Genomic DNA, 13662 nt, shown 5'->3' on the forward strand with positions numbered 1-13662 from the left:
TTAAAAATTTCAAAATTAACAACAATTTTTTGTATGTAATGAAATAATTTCATTTCAAAATCTGGTTTTGTTAAAGAGATTTTTAGTCGAAAACAATTTTGTACCAATTTTATTAGCATTTCTTAAATGTTTACAAATTGGATGAATGAAATTAATTTACGAAACATCGAGAATCGAACATCAATTTTTACCAAATTTGGATACTATTTTTTGTGGATTTTATTTTTTTATGAAAAAACTGAATGTTGGATTCTTATAAATAAATTACTGATTATTGAAAACAATATTTTCTCTGAAATAAAACAAGTTTGAAGAAAATATTTTTAATTTTTGAAAAGCTGTTTGAGTCGAAACTAAATTGTTACAAAGTTTTTTTTAGGTTTTATTTTTTTTTTTAACTGTTTTTTGATTTTTGTTAACTGATTTTTCTCAAAATCGAAATTAATGTTGAAAATAATATTTCTTATAAAATAAAATTAGTTTGAAGCCAATATTTCAAAGTTTAGAGAACATATTTACGTCAAAAAACTATTTTTACCAACTTTTCTTAATTTTTGTTTAAGTTTTTATTTTTTGTAAAAAAACTGTCAATTCGATTTTTCTCAAAATTTTTCCGAAAGTTGGAAACATTATTTCTTATAAGTTAAAATTTTTGAAAAGATATTTGAGTCGAAAATCAATTTTTAAAAACTTTGAGTAATGTTTTTTTAGGTTTTTATTTTTAATAAAAAAGCTGTCATTTTGACTTTTCTCAAAATTTTACCAAATGTTAAAAAGGTAGTTTTTCGTTACCCAAAATTGTTTTGGAGCTAAAATCATTTTTTATTCGTAAAATTTTCAAGGTGACAATATTTTTTAGTGTTTTTGATTTATAAAAAAACGTTAAACATTTTTCTTCGTTACCCAAAATTGTTTTGGAGATAAAATCATTTTTTATTCGTAAAATTATTAAGGTTTCAATTTTTTTTTAGATTTTTTGATTTAAAGTTAATTGGAATTTTGTTTAAAAATATATAAATTATAAAATTTAATTTAGGGTTACCCAAAATTTTAATTTTTTTTTTGAATATGCTAAGGTAAAAAAACCACCCACTAAATTTTTTGAGAGTCCTTTCTACAATTTTATCTGTATAACAAAATTTATTTGAAGTAGATATCTCTACTGGTTCTTGAGCTATGGGCGACGAAAAAAACTTCCCGAACGTTCACACGCACGCACAAACATCTCTCTTTAAATCTTTTGTTCCGATACTAAGAACTTTGAAACGTCGAAATATATAAAAATTTCAATTCGACAATTTTTAACTTCCCATAGGAAAATTTTGACATTTCTCGACGTTTCAAGGTCAATAGAGTCGAAATAAAAGATTTTTAGAAAGATGTCTGTGCGTGCGTGTGTACGTACGTTCACACGACGTTTTTTTCATTCTCCATAGCTCAAGAACCAGAAGAGATATCGATTTCAAATAAATTTTGTTATGCAGATAAAAAGGCAGAAAAATGCAGAAAGGGCTCCCAAGAAAATTGCGTGGGTGGTTTTTTTACCATAGCAGTTTAAAAAAAAGGTGAACATTTTGGTTAACCCTAAATATCTTACGAACCAAAAACGTTAGAGACTTGAATTAAATTTTATATAATAAATTGTAACGTGATCTCAAAGAAATATATTTTTTGAAAAAAATCTATCTAACGGTTTTTTTATAAATCAAAAAAACTGAAAAAAAAAAATTTGTCACCTCCAAAATTTAACGACTAAAATATAATTTCATCTCCAAAACAATTTTGAGCAACGGATAACAATGTTTTTAAAATCTGATAAAATTTTGAGAAAAATCGAATTGACAATTTTTTTATAAAAAATAAAAATCTAAAAAAAACATTACTCAAAGTTGGTAAAAATTGAATATCGATTCAAATATCTTTTCAAAAACTTGAAATTTAGGCCTAAAACTTATTTTATCTTATAACAAATATTGTTTTCAACATTCGGTAAAATTTTGAAAAAAATCTAATTGACAGTTTTTTTACAAAAAATAAAAACCTAAAAAAAAAATAATAAAAGTTGGTAAAAATTGATTTTCGACTCAAATATCTTTTCAAAACTTTGATATATTGGCTTAAAATCCCTTTTATCTTTCAAAAAATATTGTTGTCAACATTCAGTAAAATTTTGAATAAAATCGAATTGACAGTTTTTTTACAAAAAATTAAAAACCGATAAAATAATACTATGCATTTTATATTTGATTATCGTACAAAAATGTAGACCGGTTTTCGAGTTATCGAATTTAAAAAAGAAATTTAATATTTTTTTAAAAACTAAATCAAATGAAGTTAATCAAGCTAGGAGAAAAAAAAAGAACGTTTAATACAAATACGGAAGCGGAGACCCACTTCTTTCAACTTCTTCCTCACCATCGTAATAAAATTTTGTATAAAATTGTTTAATAAAATTTCCAGTTCAATTTTTTTTTTTAAATTCGACACATAGTTCATATAAAAGTAAAATCAACAATAAGGGATTTTAGCGCTCTGTAACCGAAGTTTAATTTCTTCATCTTCACCACCAAACCTTTGGTACTTCACGTCAAGCCTAAGAAAATGATCCGAAAGAAACTATACTTTATGTTTAAGAATTGTATTCTATAAAACTATATTAACAAAATGACAATGACAATGACAAGATAAAAAATATTAAATGTAATGAATGCAATATTTTCATTTAGATTTAGTATTAAGCTTTAATAAAAGTAATCAATGTTTTGAAAGTAAATTACCTAAATACAATTATTTTTGTATACGCTCAAAAAATAAAAATTTTACCATTTTTGTAAAAAGTGTTGAATGACAAAATTTTTTTCATTTATGTATTTTTGTTTATGTAAACAATCATTTTTGTTTACATAAATATTACATTAAATTACACCGTTTAGTACTTTATACTTTTATAATCAAGTGAATCATATTAAAGGAACCCTAAATGATACTTTAAGTGATTCATTTTTACGGTATATAAGCACTAAAAGTGAAATAGAAACAAAATTATATGACACTTCATAACACGAAATCATTGGTTCCACTAAAAGTGAATGAAATTTAAAAAGTTCACTTAGAGACCTTTTACAATGGGTACCCAATTGTATCGAAATATTTAATAACTTAATAGATAAACACAAAAGGTGTTTTTCAAAAGGTATTTCTAAAATTAGGTATAGATGATTGCAGTTGCATTTCTTTTGAAAGTATAAAATTATCAAACAGAATTTTTTTTATCATATCAATTTTCATTTCGAACTGTCAGACACGCAATTTCCGTGCATACAATGTCGCTCCAATAAATGTAAATTTTGCGAAATACTGAACAGGTTTCATTATTTGAAAAATGAATTAATTTAAGCAAAAATAAAATAATATACAACAACAACATCTAAAATAATTTACTACAGCTTTTTTGAAAGCCTAAATGCCATTCTTTAAGTACAATAAAAAAAAATAAGTAGCGCAACAGTCCGTTGAGAACTAAAACCTAGTGACTATAAGCTAACAACCATCCCATTATTGTTGGCAGAAATGGAGGGGACCTAAACTTTAAAGCCTAATCCGAACGGCTTATTTCAGAAAGTACTTTTCAGGACAAGAACTACTCTTGAAGGATTTGTCCATTCCTCGCAAAGAAACAATATCGCTGAAAAAAACTTTAGATGCCACTGACAGGGATTAAACCCAAGACCAAGACGCCACGGGTATTACAAAAATTCTTTAATTTTGTTTTCAAATTTGTCAATATTCAGAAATTTTACTTTATATCTAAACAAATACAACTTTCAATTCAGACTTATTCACTTGTTGAGACATTCTATGTGATATATGCTTCCAATGAACCAATGTCCAGGTGTTTAAGAGAAACAAATACTGTTTGCAACATGATTGATTTCAATGTTGGTAGATATTTATTTAAATCAAATTTATTGTTAATTCTAAATAACTTTACTGGTGGTAATGTTTAAAATTTTAAATTGTTTGTTTTATATTATCTAGTAATCACTAAAGTACCTATTGTAACTTTGTTTGATGAATAAACTAAACTAAACTAAAAGTACTACAGCAATCAGTAGGTAAATCTATTATTCATGCAAAATATTGTTTTTCGACTAAAATTTTGGCTTCAAATTAATTTCATTTTATGGAAAATATTATTTCTGACATTCAGTAAATTTTTTATAAAAATCCAACAGTCATTCAAATTAAAATTTAAGATAAAATAATACACAAAATTGGTGTTTGATTCTCGTTTAAATAAAAACAGATTTTAAAAAATGTCTCCTAATTTTAAGCTATTTTTTTAGAAATGTTCAACTGGCTACTTGAAAAAAAAAAACACGAAAACCTATAAAAACAACAAAAACTGATAAAAAATGGTTTTCGACTCAAGTGAATAAAGAAAGATATTGACTTCAAATTATTTATATCACGCAAAATCTTGTTATGATTATTTCGATATATGGGATGGGAATTTATCAGTGTGGGTCGCATCCCAGCCCCTTGATTTATTTTACAAAAATACAAACGATATTGATTTCAGAATAATCTTGTTTTGTTAAGGTGTTACTTAGAGAAATAGAACTTTGAAATTAAATTTAAAAAAATGTTATTTTTTTTACTTTGACATGAAATTTCCTTTATTTGAACAACACAAATCTTGTGGTGTTATTATTTCATTCACCACTGCTGGTTCGGACGTAATCTTATCTTAAGGTAAAATTTTGTATAACTTTATTCAAAAAATATATGTATATCCACCAAAAATAGTCAAGTGGTGTTAAATCATAGGATTTTGGAGGCCACTGCCCATTGCAGTTTAAAAACGATTCCTTCAACAAATGAATTGTAGCACGAGTTGTGTGACATGTACCGCATCGTATTGTTGAAACCACAGCTCCTGCACATTATGCTTGTTCAATTGATGAATGAAAAAGTCAGTGATCTATGTTCTATAACGTTCTGGATAGCATCGTTTTTAAGGAAGTAGAGACCATTTATTCCTCCAACCCGTGAAACACACTAAACATTAAATTTTTGTTGATGCAAAAATGCAGTTTTGTTTATTGACATATCCATCCAGCCAAAAGTGAGTTTCATCGTTAATAATATGTAATATCAAAACGAAAAACAATTTTCGAAATAAATTTGCTCAATTTTCAGGCGTCAGTCTATTTGAGCATAGATGACTTGACAGCTGACAAAATAGAATCTGGTTAAAATAGTGTTGCCAACAAAAACATATTTTACTACGAATACAAACGTCCTTGCAATTAAGTAATTTTTTTTCCTTTGAATTCAATATTTGTACACATATTTAAGTCCCAGCAAAAATAATATCAAATTGGTATAACACCAATTACAATCTGCAATTAACTAGAACCAATAAATTAACCAACACATTGTAAAAAATATTGCAATATGAATTTTCAAGCATTTTCTCATTTCTTTTTGCAACATTTTGGTAGTCTTCGTACACTCTTTACATTTTAATGAAAGATATTAAGAATCAATTTATATGAACATTAATTTTTAAAAATTCAACAGGGACACAAGGTTATTTTGAAATTATGTTCCTGATGTTGTATTGTACCGCTTTGTTATTGCATGCAATGCGTTATGAAATTATATATAATAACTATCTATTAGTATTCAGCTAAACGACTTATTTATTTAAAATTAAAATAAGCTCTTAAACACCCCATGGCCCATTTTGTAGCTGTCACAACTTTGGAATTCCATAGTTCATTCACATTCACTCATCAATTCCAAATCAAAAAATATATATGCATATGTAAATATTAACATAAAAATGATTGTTGTGATTTTTGCATGCACGAACATTTTTTTCACAAAATTTTTCGCAACTGACTTTTTTAAATTTTAATACAATTACTTTTTTATTCGTAAATTACCTTTACCCATAAACCATCAAAGGTACGACAATTTACACATGAGGATTCCATCATCAGTGACATTTTTTGTTTCAACACTTGTTGGTTTTTTCTATGAATTCTTTCTTTTCCATCACTTTTGTGCCACCGATATGGCGATGAATGACTTGATGCGACGACTCGACCGACGACGACGACGGTGGGAAGTTTCTCTAAGAGAATTCAACAAAGAAACTTTATGTCTGTTGACTTTGGCGTAGGTAAGGTACCTTACCTACCTTACGCAACATTCTTGTGAACTCTTTTCACTTTTTTCCACTGAATGTTCAAAGTAATAAAAGCAAAAATACACACAAATAATATTCAAAAAAAAAAAATTAAGAAGAAGAAAAGTGTCAAGTTGTGAAGACTGGTTTCCGCTTTTTAAGCTATAACCTGAGTAATATACCTTAACCCATCATTGGCTTTACATTTACATAACCCGAAATCAAAACAACGACAAGTTGACTTCATGGGAGCATGAGAGCAAGGTATTATTCGACTACGTTAAGCTCCCAGATGACCTGTACTTCTTTTAAGAAGCATTTTGAAGATGGGCACAATTATTTATCTCCCATCTTAAGCTCAAAATACTCTTTGAAATAACGTTGTCGCTCATATCTTAGTACGATGATGGTGACGAAGACGATACGATGGTGCAAACTACTATATGTATACATTCATTTCAGTATTTTGTGTGCTTACCATTCCTTTTGTGACCTTATATTGCCACTTTTTAAAATTTGTTTAGGGGAGGCTGGGATAAAATGGTTTGAGAAATGTTTGGAGTGACAAACTTAAAATAATTTTAAATTTTCGTATGCTTAAAAGTGGAAGTCAGTTTTATTGAAATTTAGGCCAGGTTTAAACATAAATGTAATTTGAAACAGGATTGTTGTGTTTTATGGCTTTTTTGTATAGACCGGATATATATCAACTCGACTGTAAATGTAAGTTGTCTCTCGAATCTTTCGTCCAGGATTAAATTTGTAAAATAAGTCAGAAACATTAAAAATTTTATCAGACAGGAAAGAAAGCGAGAAACGAAGTTGAAACTGAAACAAAGTTCAATTTTCTAACTCTTTTTAGAAGAAATCAAACGGAAAAAAAAGTCTGAAATGAAGTCATTGTTTTTATGTTTGTTCTGCCTAAATAAATTAATTAGTTGGCGCAACAGTCTGTTGAGAACCAGATCCTAGTGACTTACAACCCTCAACTATTCCTGTAAGCGAGTCATTTAAGAGATGGTGGGGACCTACAGCTTTTGTGTCAAATCCGAACTGCTTTTGAGAAAGCACTTATTTTGAAAAGAATAGTTAATCGAAGAGGCAAAAGGTGATACCCGTGAATAAAACTTTAAATGGCACATACAGATATTGAACCGAAGCCCTCTGGAATAATAGTCCTTCTCACTAAACATCACATATTGTTCTTACTAAAATTTTACTAAAAATAGAAAAAAGGTCAAAATGTTTTTTAAAAAAATCCAGAAATTTAATTTCTGTCGTTTTATCCTTTACATAGTTTGGAAAAAACTAAATTCATCTCTTCCGATTTCTGAAAACTGAACAAAAGAACCTTTTGAAAAAATTGTTTCAAAATGTGCACGTGTTCTTGGGGGCTTTATCCGTTCATGAGAGTTTTCATAAAAAAGTGAAAAAATGACACCCAATTCGTTAAAAATAGCTTTAACAATATATGGTGCTGTGAACTGTTGCTAAAGTCCGAAAGTCCCTATTGTGGAAAACCTTTTCCAGATGCTGATGCTCTCTAAATTTCCGAACTTGCTAAACTTGTAAGTGTTTTTCGAGATTGCCATTGAAAAGTTTTTCTTTTTTAACAATTATTATTATTCTCAGACTGTTTTGATATTTGAGAGCAGTTAACTCTTCTTGACGGAAATTGAAGTTTTAGAATTTATACATAGCTTTCATTGGTTTTCGTCATTGAACATTGAACATTTGTGTTTGTTATGAAATAGAATTCAATGAGCAGCTGATTGAAGATGGGAACAATTGGAATATATTCGTTAAACTGAAAGCGTTTTAATTTCGTTCTATTCTCATCTGTCGTTTTACTTTACTCTCGTGTAACTCTACCCTTAAATTCTTGATTCCATTCAGGAATTATATGATTCTGTAAAGGTTTCTTTATTTAAATAATAATGAAAAGCAAGAACGTCTGTTCAGCTCAAGAAGAATAATAATAATTGAAAGCATCAAAATAATAATTTCTATAAAAAGGTGTTCTATGGTTTTTGAGATTACAAACAAGTAAAAAGTAAAGTACTTATAAATCCAATCAAGAAATATGTGTTCAACAACCGATTTTTCCAATAAAACAATAATCAACCTATCAAAAAAAATGTCCAATGATTGGTTTAAATAATTAAAATCAATAATAGCACAACTAGCCCCTTAAGGACTATTGCAGTAGATTACCAAGGACGAAGCTTAATATGGTGGAGTAAATTCAGTAGTAGTACCCGCAACAATAAATAAAAAGAACTTTAAACTGATTGTCTTAGTTAATTTCAAAAACATCAATAATATAGGACCTAAAAGACATCCCTGTGGTACAGCAAAGAATATTGTTACGTTCTATAAGCTATTTGAATTTTGGTTTTATGTTTGATTCTAGACCACTAGCTCAAAAAGGATTTGTATAGTTTCGAAAAATCGGCCTTACATCAGTTTGAATTGGACAATGACTTTGGGTGAAAAATAACGAGTTGCAATTCTTATAAATCGAGTCTTATAAATCGATTAAAATTCGTGGCTTTGAAAACTTTCCGTTTATTAAAGGAATATCTATATACTCAGTCACTACGTCTATAGAAAAAATTGCAGGGTTTCGTTGGATCTTGGAAAACGAGAGTACAATAGTGTCATCATTGCATCATTTTTGATAAATTTAATAAAGGGCAGAAAAACAAAAACATTTAAGCGACCAAATTTTAGGAGCAGTTCAATCTTACCCGTTTTCCCCTAAAAACCAAACAAACGAACAAGCTTCAGATCAGCAACATATAACTTTCACTTAAAAAGCACTCGACAAATACAATAAAATAAAAACCAAAGAAGAAAAAGAGAAATGTGGGGAATTTTCAGATCAGGAAAATAAATTGCATGTTATTGTTTTGTATTTTATTTGTTTTTATTATCTTACGAATTTGTGTGATGCCACATTTGATAATAACTAAAATAAAGTGATGTCTTGGTTTCTAATTGACAAAAAAAATAGAATTAAACAAAACAAAGTTAAGCATTCGATGTTTTTCTCGTCTTTTTTATTAATGCGAATTACTGACATATTCGCATACGAGTATACGCATTGTACCGCACCCGTGACGCTGAAAAAGTATCTATAAAATTTTTGTGGATTTTTTTTTGTATTTGACAATCGCATAGTATCCATAAGATTAATTAGCAGGAAGATTCCGATTACCCAGGTAGTTTGGGATTTATGAGAGCTTCAAGGCGTAGCGTTGATTATGCGGTAGCAATGGCGGTAAGGTGTAGTGGGAGCGACGGACGCGACTCTACGATAACGGGATGGTATAGTTCTTCGACGTAGTGTGTGTGGTGTTTTAGCAGGTGGCATGGTGTTTTCACTTTCATAATGGAATTTTAGTTGAATGAATTTCACCGAACAGAACAAAAGTGGCGAAGTAGGAGGAGATGGTAAATGATTGATGAACAAATTCCTGGCATTAGGTTTCTTTTGATGATGGAGAGATGGTACACAGACATACTGTTTTACTAATGTGTTGACCCGATGCGGATTATGTTAAATTAATGTTTATTTTAATGGCAATAATTACAATTTTATGGTCAATAATAATGAGTTTTATATATCTAGCATGAGAAAATGTTGGTTATTAAATGTTTGATATATTCACACATTTATTAGGCATAAGTTGTGATGTAAATTAGCCATGAATTCTTTTGTGTTCATACGAATTCATACATCAAAAAAAAAAACATTAAAGCTACCCAAAATGAGCTATGCATATACAAGGGATAATTAAATTTACTTACAAATTATGTTATAGTTCATTTGCAATTATGAAATACATCATCTTCAATCTTACTTTAACATCTTTAAGTTGTATGTCCCAAATTAATTTTTTTTTAATAATTGTAAGAACTCAAGTCTTTTTAAAGAGGCGTTAAGTTGTACAAAATTCAGTTCTTCTACTTTTAAAAGCCTATTTTAAATTTTGTTCAATATTGAAATTCATTTTGTCATTTGACTGATGTCATTAAGTCACTTATGTTCCATTCATCACTTTGAAAACATATAATCTTTAGATCTCAAGAAAATGAGACCGAATCGGAACAAATAACAAAGCTGGTCTGTCTGTTGGATCTTATATGGTTTTATATAATTTTTGAAGTCAAGTGTCGTTTAATTTCGTTCCTTTACAGCGCCAAACATTCCTTTTCATAAATCTATTCTCCCATTTTAGAAATCACTAATGGCATTTAAATTATACACAAAGTGAGTTAAAGTGAATATTCAGTCACCTTAATGTTGAAAACCTTTAAAACTGACAAAATATTACTCACTAATGATCACTTTAATAATATAAATTGGTATTATTTTGCACGTACCTAACCTTACATTAAAATTCATCGCTTCTATATAATTTATGTTAAGGTTTTGCTAAGATAATTCATTTTTGTTTTAAAGAAGTTTTAACCATGAATTTTTGTGTTTCAAATACACATTGAAAAACATTCATGCTTAGGAATAACAATAACGAGTGAAGTTAAGCTATGAAAAGTATGAAAAATGACTAAGCCTTTGATGAGATCTTTAATATCGAAAAGAGAGCTTTTTAAAAGTATTTATGTAGTGTTTTTTTAACTTCCCATAGGAAGTTACTGTAATGGGTCCGATTTGTCGAATTGAAAATTTTGACATTTCTCCACGTTTTAAGGTCTCTAGAATTTAGAAGATTTTAAGAAAGATATCTGTGCGTGCGTGTGTACGTACGTTCGTACGTTTTTTCGCCATCCATAGCTCAAGAAGCAGAAGAGATATCGACTTCAAATAAATTTTTTTATACAGAAAATAAGACAGAAAGGGCTCTCAAGAAAATTGCGTGGCTGTTTTTTTTACCATAACAGTTTAAAAAAAAAGGTAAACATTTTGGTTAACACTAAATATCTCACGAAATTAAATTAAATTTTATAACATATTTGTAACTTGATATCAAACATGTATATTTTTGGAAAAAATATAACTTACTTTTTTTTATAAATCAAAAAACATAAAAAAAGTGTGTCACCTCGAAAATTTCACGAACAAAAATGATTTTATCTCCAAAACTATTTTTAATATCTGGTAAAATTTTGATAAAAATCGAAATGACAGTTTTCTTTACAAAAAATAAAAACTTAGAAGAAAATTTAACAAAAATTGATTTTGACACAAATGGGATCATGACGAAATCTAGAATGCCAAAAATCTCGAATGCCGAAAATCTCGCAAATAAAAAAAATGATCTAGAACGCAAAAATCTCGAATCCACAAAAATCCAGAATTAACAAAAATCTCGAAAGACTCTATATAGAAAAAAATCTCGAAAAAACAAAAATCGGATTGATAGCTATTTTTACAAAAAATAAAAACCTTAAAATATTAATAAAATCTGGAAAGAATTGCTTTTTACTCAAATATATTTTCAAAACTTTGGCTACTACTTTTATCTTTTAAAAATATTTTTAACATTCTGTAAAATTTTGAGAAAAACGAAATTGACAGTTTTATTTACAAAAAATAAAACTCTAAAAAAATAAAACTAAATATTGGTAAATATTGATTTTCAACTCAAATATCTTTTCAAAAATTTAAGATATTGTCTTAAAACTTATTTAAGCTTATAGAAAGTATTATTTTCGATATTCAGTAGATTTTTTATAAAAATCAAACAGCCAGTTGTTTTTCATACAAATTAACATCGGCAAGAAAATAGTATGCAAACTTATTAAAACTTGATATTCGATTTTCGATATCTTGTTAATAAACAAAGGTTTAGCCTTCACAATAATTTCATTTTGTGCTAAATTTTATTGTTAATAACGTTGTTCTTAAGAAGATCCAATCTGTGTTTATTTATATAAGAAATACAAGTTTTCAAAAAATGCTACTAAATTTGTGAATAAATTGGTTTTTGACTAAAAATCTCGTTAGCAAAAACAGATTTTAAATTCAAATTATTTCATTATATGCAAAACATTTTTGTTAATTTTTTGTTATTTTTTAGGAAAATTCAAATGATACGTTTTTTAACAAAATTTAAAATTTGATTTAAGACTAATCGACAGACGGGAAGGGAACTTACAGTGTGTGAAAGTACCCGTAGCATGATGGTTAGTGCGTTGGACTGTCATGCAAGGGGTCTTGGGTTCAATTCCAGCCTGTGCCACCTTAATTTAACCGTTCGGATTCGGCCTAAAATTGTGGGTCCCTTCCATTCCTGACAACAGTACACACAGGAATGGTTGAGAGTTGTAAGTCACTAGGCCCTGGTTCACAACGGACTGTTGCGCCACCCCATTTGATTTTTTTTTGAAAGAAAAATTAATAATTATAGATAATTTGGGGAGATCAACAGGCCTTGGTTTATCATCTTTTGGAAGTTCTTCTTTATTTCAATAAACTATAAAATTAAACATTTTCGATTTGAAGTAGAATAGAATTTAGTTTACTGTATGATTTTTAAAGTTTTGTAAAGCATTATAATAAAATCTTGCATATTTTTTAATTAACTAATATTATCAAAATAATTAAATTAATTAAATTATCTATCATACAAAAAATTATCTAAATAGAAAATTAATAAATCTCTGAACTCATTGAATATAATTTAACTTATTTTTTTTTTGATTTTATATAAACCTCTAAGTCCTCGGTTAAATTGAAATAAATATAAATTTTGTTATCTTAAAAACAGCAAATTCAAATCTTCCTAACTAAAAAAAGAAAAACTATGTAATTTAATGTCCATGCTACAGTATAGCTCTCTATGAAAAAAAACTATTGCGGAACTTGCAATGATTAGGTAGGTTAGGTTAAGTTAGGTTAGGTGCATTGTATAAACATAACAAAAGGAAGCTAGAAAACAAATTGCACCACACATTTCCTACTACCTGATGCTGTCATTTTAAACATTACCTTCAGTTTTGTTTTTTTTTTTTATATATTTTATAAATAAAATACAAACATCTGCATACAACTTCAATACCAATCAGCTAAGACAACTTTAATGTTATTAAAGCATACTTAAGACGATCACTCACCCATTTTTGTAATTTTTTTTTTGTAAAACAGCAAAAGATGGAAATCAAAAAATGATTATACCTACGTAGAGTAGAGTAATTTTCATGTGCATCAAATGAAATGCAACTGCTACCGTATCGTTAAGTCTTTGTCGGTCTTCATCTTCATCGTCGTCGTCGTAGCTATTGTTTTGGTTTTTAGTCATATATACCTACCCAATAATGTAATCAAAGTAATAGCAGCAAATATGTGGCCCTAATCTCTATAACCATGAAATTGTTCTACCTTAAGCATAAATATATGTAGTACTGGAAATATGTAGATACATTTTATTTAAAAGCTATGGATAGATAGGGCATAGATAATAATTTACTTGTATTTTTTATGCAATTGAAATTGA

Source organism: Eupeodes corollae, chromosome 2, assembly GCF_945859685.1.
Source record: "Eupeodes corollae chromosome 2, idEupCoro1.1, whole genome shotgun sequence".
Taxonomy (NCBI): domain Eukaryota; kingdom Metazoa; phylum Arthropoda; class Insecta; order Diptera; family Syrphidae; genus Eupeodes; species Eupeodes corollae.